Here is a 7,460-nt window from a genome sequence, read left to right as displayed (position 1 = left end):
ATATATATATATATATATATATGAAGGCGTTTTAAACCCTTCCCACATGCTAACAATATTCTAAACAATGTTTCTAAACACTAAACGCTCTAAAGGAGCACAGAATGTCATGATTTCCCTCCCTGTGCCTCGTCTGCTCTTTGCCAACTGCAAGCGCTCTTAGCCACGCCCACTTCTCCTCTCTGTACACAGATCAGCTGATCAGCTGTTCAGCTGCAGGAGGAAGTTGATCTTGCAGTAAGGGCTGCACAGAGGTGCAGGAGGAAGCTTTTTCTGCAGCTCTGGGCTGCACAAATGTGCAGCAGGTGCTAAATAATTTTAAATAATTTATTTTAAATAAAAATTCCACGTTGATCATGCGGATCATCCATAAATCGTTTGTTATGTTTAATCTTATTTTGAAAAACCCTGATAGAGTGAATATGCGATTAACGAACCACCAAGTTGCGAGGGACTGCTGTAAACAGTCATTTTTGTGCATGTGACAGCACGATGGAGCAGTGGTAAGCACTGTTACTTCACATCAAGGAGGTCCTGGGTTCAATCCCCAGTTTGGACCCGGGGTCTTTCTGGGTAGAGTTTGCACATTCTTCTCGTTTGCGTGGGTTTTGTCCAGGTACGCTGGTTTCCTCCCAGAGTCCAAAACATGAATAGACTGCCTTCAGGTCCAGGCCTCCCCTGAAGAAGACATCTGTGATCTCAGTAGTGTTGTTTGCCTGGTTAAATAACGGTTAATAAATAAAATAAAATGTGCAGTTAAGGCAGCATTTGAAAACATCCCTTTCGTTTTGCACGAAGAAGATGAGCAGTGTTTTTTGAACTCCTCCTTCATTCTCCCAGAAAGTAAAAGCAGAGAAAATGAAACCTTGAAGACACTCGTGACAGACTAGGAGCTGTTGTCTTTATGTAATAAACTGTTTCAACTTTTACTTGCCAAATTGTTTAGAAAACTTTTGCAGCATTTGGCCCACTGAATAAAACATTTTATTTTTTATTCTCAATATTCTGCTCTTTATTTGAACTGTACCTTCTTTTCAGGTAAGAATTTTTTGTTTGCTAATCTTGTTCTCATATTTGATGAACATTAGGATTGTTAAGGAGGAACTTCCATGGAAGCTTGGAAGATTTAATTTTAGAATTATGAAATACACACACACACACATATATATATATATATATATATATATATATATATATATATATATATATATATATATATATATATATATATATATATAAGATACTGAAAAAATGTGACAGTTTGCAACTATTGTAGGGTTTTCTTTATTGTTAACCGAAATGTATTTAGCTGAATTCATAGTCACTTATTTAGTCTTTCACTTGTTTGTTTTTCATCGTTCAACGCTCCTGATTTGATCTTTCTGCTCAACGAGTGATCATTGAACTCTTTTTTTTTTTTTATGGTTTAGTTCAAATACAGTTTATGTAATTTACACACAAAAAGAGAGTACAATCCTCACAACAGTCAAAAGTGGCTTTCATACTTTAATCTTTTTTTCTTCCTAATTTTGTTCTTTACACATATTTCATAAGCTTGTGTTAAAGATATAATGTTAGGATTGTTATAGAGGAACTTGAAACTGAAGGTCAAGACTACAAAGTGCAATTACAGCAGTTTCTATTGCAGTGAATGGAATAAATAAAAGAGAAAACATCCATATTCATCCAAAACTGTGAGATGTTCATCACCAGAGACCATCATAAAACTTATAAAATGTTTTTAAAGCAATTTTTGAACGAATGCATAGCACACACCAGAGTTTCGTGCCAGAGTTTTAAATTAAAATCATCTTATGATGAGAAATGACAGTGTTATAGCTGATTTGGTCACTACCTATCAAATTCACCAAATCATAGCCAGTATAAGATGCATTTTCAATATATTCTGAAAACTGCTCTCTGGTGTCTGATTCAAAAGGTTTAGTGAAAATCATTTGTTTCTTGATGTCGCCTCTTACTTGTAAATATAATATTAGCATTGCTGAATGACAAACTTGCTCCTGAAAGTGCAGCCTTGAATAAAACAGTTCCTATGATGACACAAAAATGGAAAACGATTAAGGAGCGATTCAACATTTTCATCACTTTTACAAGCGTACAAACCGTATGCTGGGAGGTACTGGTGTACGCTTTTCAAAACGAAAGCATGTTGGCTGTTTTTGAAACGCCCTGCATGGCCGACACGTTGCTATTCTCCTGTATGGTGAATACAGGAGAAAGAACAGAAAGCTCATTAAAAAGACAGTTCTGAGAAATGATGACACAGACCAGTCCTTCCTGTACCAGTTCATAAACCATAGGTGAAGTGTTCAAGTCCCGCTCAGATGTGAGATTTCAGACGTCAGTCGAGTCAAGAGAAACCAAAAGGGCCATGAAGCAGAATGCTGCTGTGATGAAGCAGGTAGTGAAGCAGTAAATGTGTGTCAGACGTCGCCCTCATGTCAACCATCAAACTTAATGAATTAACTCACTTTAGCAACGCTCTTTGGTTCTTTAACTGCAAAGCTGCTGTGCCTCGATATTGTCTTAAATTTGTTTGTTGCTGTTTAATCCTGCGAGCAGCGATAACACACTGATGTTATCAGTTACTACTGGGCTGCAGCTCCACAAGTTTTTTTTGTTCATGTCTGCCAGCCATAGAAAGGCTGTCTCCAGCACACTGTGACTGTGTGCACAATGGAGGTGCACGAACACTGATGATGCCCTGGGTGACTGACTACATTGTTTCTGAGTGTGGAAATGAGTTGTTCTTGTTAATGTTATGTTCTGTTTGGTTTGGCATATACAGTATGTTGAAGTCTTATTTACTGTAAGTGACACCATGAGTCAGAGGTTGTTCTGGCAACATATAAAGAGGAAATGTCCCGATGCCATCCATCCATCCATCCATTTTCTTTACCCGTTTATTCCATTTTGGGTCACGGGGGTCGCTGGTGCCCATGTCCAGCAATCACTGTGCGAGGGGCGGGGTACACCCTGGACGGGTCGCAAGTCCATCACAGGGCCACATAGAGACAAACAACCATTCACTCTCTCACTCACACCTAAGGGCAATTTAGAGTTACCAATCAGCCTAACATGCATGTTTTTGGTCTGTGGGAGGAAACCGGAGCACCCGGAGAAAACCCACGCATGCACGGAGAGAACATGCAAACTCCACCCAGAAAGGCCATGTCCCGATGCATGCTCAATAATTCAGATAGATAAATCTAACAAGGTTGAGTTAGGTCCTCTGGACGAATTCTTCTTTGTTGAAACGTTTCATCTTTTATCCAAAAGACTTCTTCAGTCTGAGGAGCTGCAATAAACTCAGTCTTATAAACAGCACCTTCTCATAGTGGATCAACCAGTTTGTTGTTGACATCCAGAACTAGTTGTTCACATGTTAAAGGAGGATCATCGGCCTAACAACCAGTCGTTTGTGCCCTGATGGCCTTGGTCTCGGTCATCAAGGGAAAGCGCTTACAGCAAAAAGGTTAGAGTGTGTACCTGTAAATATTGCATGAGTGACAGTTATAAGGCTTACCATACCATACCATACCATGCCATGCCATACCATACCATGCCATGCCATACCATGCCATACCATACCATGCCATACCATACCATGCCATGCCATACCATGCCATACCATACCATACCATACCATACCATGCCATGCCATACCATGCCATACCATACCATACCATGCCATGCCATACCATACCATGCCATGCTATGCCATACCATACCATACCATGCCATACCATACCATGCCATACCATGCAAACCACTTTATTTATAAAGCATTTACAACAGCAACAAGGCCAACCAAAGGGCTGTACAACAGAAACAAAACAAGCAAAGAACCAAAAAATACATAGATCAAAATGGGTAAAATAAATAAATGATTAAAATTATAGAATACAGACAAGTTAAAATCAGCTCACACTGTGTCAAAAGTCAGGGAATAAAAGTGTGTTTTTAAACGTGACTTAAAAACAGTGAGAGCGAGAGCCTGCCTGACATGTAGTGGTAACTCATTCTGCAGTTTTGGACCTGCAACAGAGAAGACTCTGTCACCTCTGAACTTAAATCAAGTGCCTGGAACCAATAAAAGTATCTGGTCTGCTGACGTCAGAGAGCGCTGTGGGACATATGGCTGCAGCAGATCAGTGAGATAGGAGGGGGCAGAACTATTCAGAGATTTAAAAACTTGCATAGTTTAGTTTCATTTAGTTTAGCTTAGCATAGCTTCATGAAAAACATTTTCCTGTATGCGTTTGGGGGCGTCTCCTAAAAGTGTTTTGTGCAGTCATGAAAATGTAGAAAATTGTCAGTGGACCTTAACTAAATTTAAGTTTAGAATGCCCTTTAAATGATCACAAGACTAGTCTCTGAGCTTGATCTGTCATGTCATGCCTCATTTTATGTTTACCCCTTTTTTCTATTTTTTTTTTTTGTAGAACTAAAGATGGCTTCAATCAACTGGGTGTCAGGAGTTATGGAACTAATTAAAATGAACCCTGTGGCAGCAAATTTCTGTTTTGGATTAATTTCTGTGTGTCTGGAAAAGATAGTGGAGATACAATTTGCTTGTCCTTGCATTGAGAACTTCAACCCTGTTGCTTCATTAATATTTATAATTCCACCGATAATAATCGGTATGCTAATGTGTATTATTAAAAAGGACAGTAATGATTGTAAGGCCTATATGAAAGAATTAATTCGCAGCATTGTCCCTGCCATAACATGGGTGACAATAGTGTTTTTTGATGGACGATATCTTGCCTGTATATGTACAACATGGTCAGGGAAGTATGAATTAATTGACAACGCTGCACCTCAGAAGTGGTGCAAACCTGACAACTCATCTCATGGATCAGTGAGAGAGACCCAGATGTTGTATACTATATCTCAGGTAAGAACAACTTTGACGTTTCTAAAGTTTTGCACTAATAATACATTTTGATGTTGATTAGCAATGAGTTTGTTTTACTGTTTACCAATAAAGCACAATATGTACATTTGTGTTTTTTTGGGGGGGGGGTTTTGTCTGTTTTCTAGGTCACTGGATTGGGTTTGGCTTTTCTGCTTACTCTAGTAACGCTGATCTATGTCTGCTGCAAGTCATTCTGCAGAAAACAATCACACTCAAGGGCAGGTTCTACAAACTCCATGACTCATGGAGAGCTCATTGTTCTCAACTCTGGGGCAAACAATCCATGAATTACAAAAATAAAAAATAATAAAAATTCCCCCAAAATGTAATTCCTCCTAATATATGTTGTAAAGTACTTAGTTTGCTGTGTATTGTTTCAACATTGTGTTTTTCAACTTTTTGGGCAATTTAAATTGGAATTTAAAATGGTTTTTGATGAGTCATTCTCAATTTTCTTTACTTATTTCCACTTACCGGGTGTGGCAGGTCAGCATTTGTCAGTAATTTATCACGTTTCTCTGTCTGCAGTGATCTGAACTGCAGGCAGCTCTAATAATTACTCTCAGTGGGATGTGAAAATATGTGAAGTCTGCTAAACTTATTTTATTTTTTTTTATTTTTTTTTACTTTTGGAAGGTTTTGTCTTTTTCTTGAGTCTTACGTTCTAAATATGTAGGCATAAGCTTGATATGTTGAATTTTTACAAAGTAATTTTGTGAAACATGGAATAATGTAAAAATAAAAACCTATATTTGAATAATACTCTGCATTAAATTTAAATAGACTTACACTGGTTATGATATAAATCTGATGCCGTGCGCTTCATTTGAACTTTTGTTAAAAGTACCTTCACGACTATTGTTGCATTTAATTCATGTTATTTCATTAATTTTAGTAACTAAAGCTTAAGAGATGTGAATGTGAAAATGTGTCCTTATTTTGTTTGTCTGATTTTGAAAATAAAGTTTATCATCTTTACCTAAAATGCAGATGATTTTCACATTTACTCCTGCAGAACATTGAGTACATGAATACAATATGAGCAGGAATGTGTCTTCAGGTCATTCATTTTAATAACAGAGGTTTTGATTTCCTGTCATCCACCTCAGATATCCTCCTGCACAGACAGAGCCTCACTCACAGGTAAAAGAAGGTAACGCAAGTAAAAAGAAAAAAGAAGGAATATTGTAAGGTCTGGTACAGGGGACCTAATAACTCAACCAAGATGTTCAAAGATTAAAAATCTGGGTCTGGTGGGAGCCGCAAACTGGTTGCACAAATGTTCAGGAGCAACTGAAATGGAGGAAAAGAGGTTAGGGACAGGACAGATGACTGACAAGAGACCAGATGAATCAGCTGCTTGGCTTCTGAACGTGTGAACTTTTAAATCCTTACAGGAAATTCAAGAAGGTTTCTCTGGACATCTTGTCCAACAACAACTCCTGACCGATGGACAAAGACACAGAGGTGATCAGGCATGGGCAGGGGTCTGCAACCTTTACGATAAAAAGAGCCATTTTTGCCACTTTGCTCACTAATTACGATGTCCGGAGCCACAAAACAGTCTACAACTGTGAACTGGTGGCCCGTGGACCACTACAAGTTTGTTGGAGTTGGCATTTCTGGCCAGTGGGGGAGATATTATTAAATGAAAAATGTCTAACTAGTATTAACATTTATTGATATTTTTACTTTTATTACAAAAGAAAAGACCAGATTCATGTAAAGAAAGAAAAAATATTTAATGCTTAAAAATTTTTATAAAAATTAAAACACTGATCTCTGTGGGCCGATGTGAGTTCTCTTACTTGTTGAAGAATTAATTCAGTGTCCTACTTAAAGCATAAAGTTAAAGACCAGTTTGTTGGATATCCAGTTACATTTAAATAAATGTTTTCATTTACTTTGACTTTGTTTGTTGTGTTTTATTCTTAGTGTCATCAAAGTTACTCACCGTATTCCTTCTCAGCAGCTTGTCTTAAAGATATTCCAAAGCATTCTGTTGGTTTTGAGAAAGATCACGCTGTGACACTGGAAGTCGACACAAACTTCTAGCATGATGCAGTCCACATGTTTTACGCCGTGTATTTGTACTATCCTTCACATATTTGAAAATGACAGGAAATCTGCTAAAACTAGCCATTTTCATTGTTGGCAATAATTTCAATAAAATTCAGTTTTATTTTAGTTTTGGTCAGAGCTGCTGCAGAGGTACCAAAGAGTCACATGTGGCCCCAGAGCCGCAAGTTGCAGACCCCTGGGCATTGGGCAAGCATTTCTTCTTTTTCCCTCTTCCTCTTCTTCTAATGGTTGATTGCAAACAATTAACAGGTGCAGACCACCACCCACTGAGCATGAGTGTGTAACCTCATAGTCTCCACTTTCTAAACTCTCTTAATGTTGATGTAGATCTACCCTCAGTCTCATCATTGTCACATCTTCTCTTCTACTTCTTTCTCCATAATTCTTTACTGTTAAAGATTTTTTATTTTATATCTTTTTTCTTTTTTTTTTTTTT

This window comes from Nematolebias whitei, chromosome 10, assembly GCF_014905685.2.
Source record: "Nematolebias whitei isolate Nwh7 chromosome 10, NemWhi1, whole genome shotgun sequence".
Lineage (NCBI taxonomy): Eukaryota > Metazoa > Chordata > Actinopteri > Cyprinodontiformes > Rivulidae > Nematolebias > Nematolebias whitei.
The sequence above is the reverse complement of the archived record's forward strand: the minus strand, read 5'-3'. Positions refer to the sequence as shown.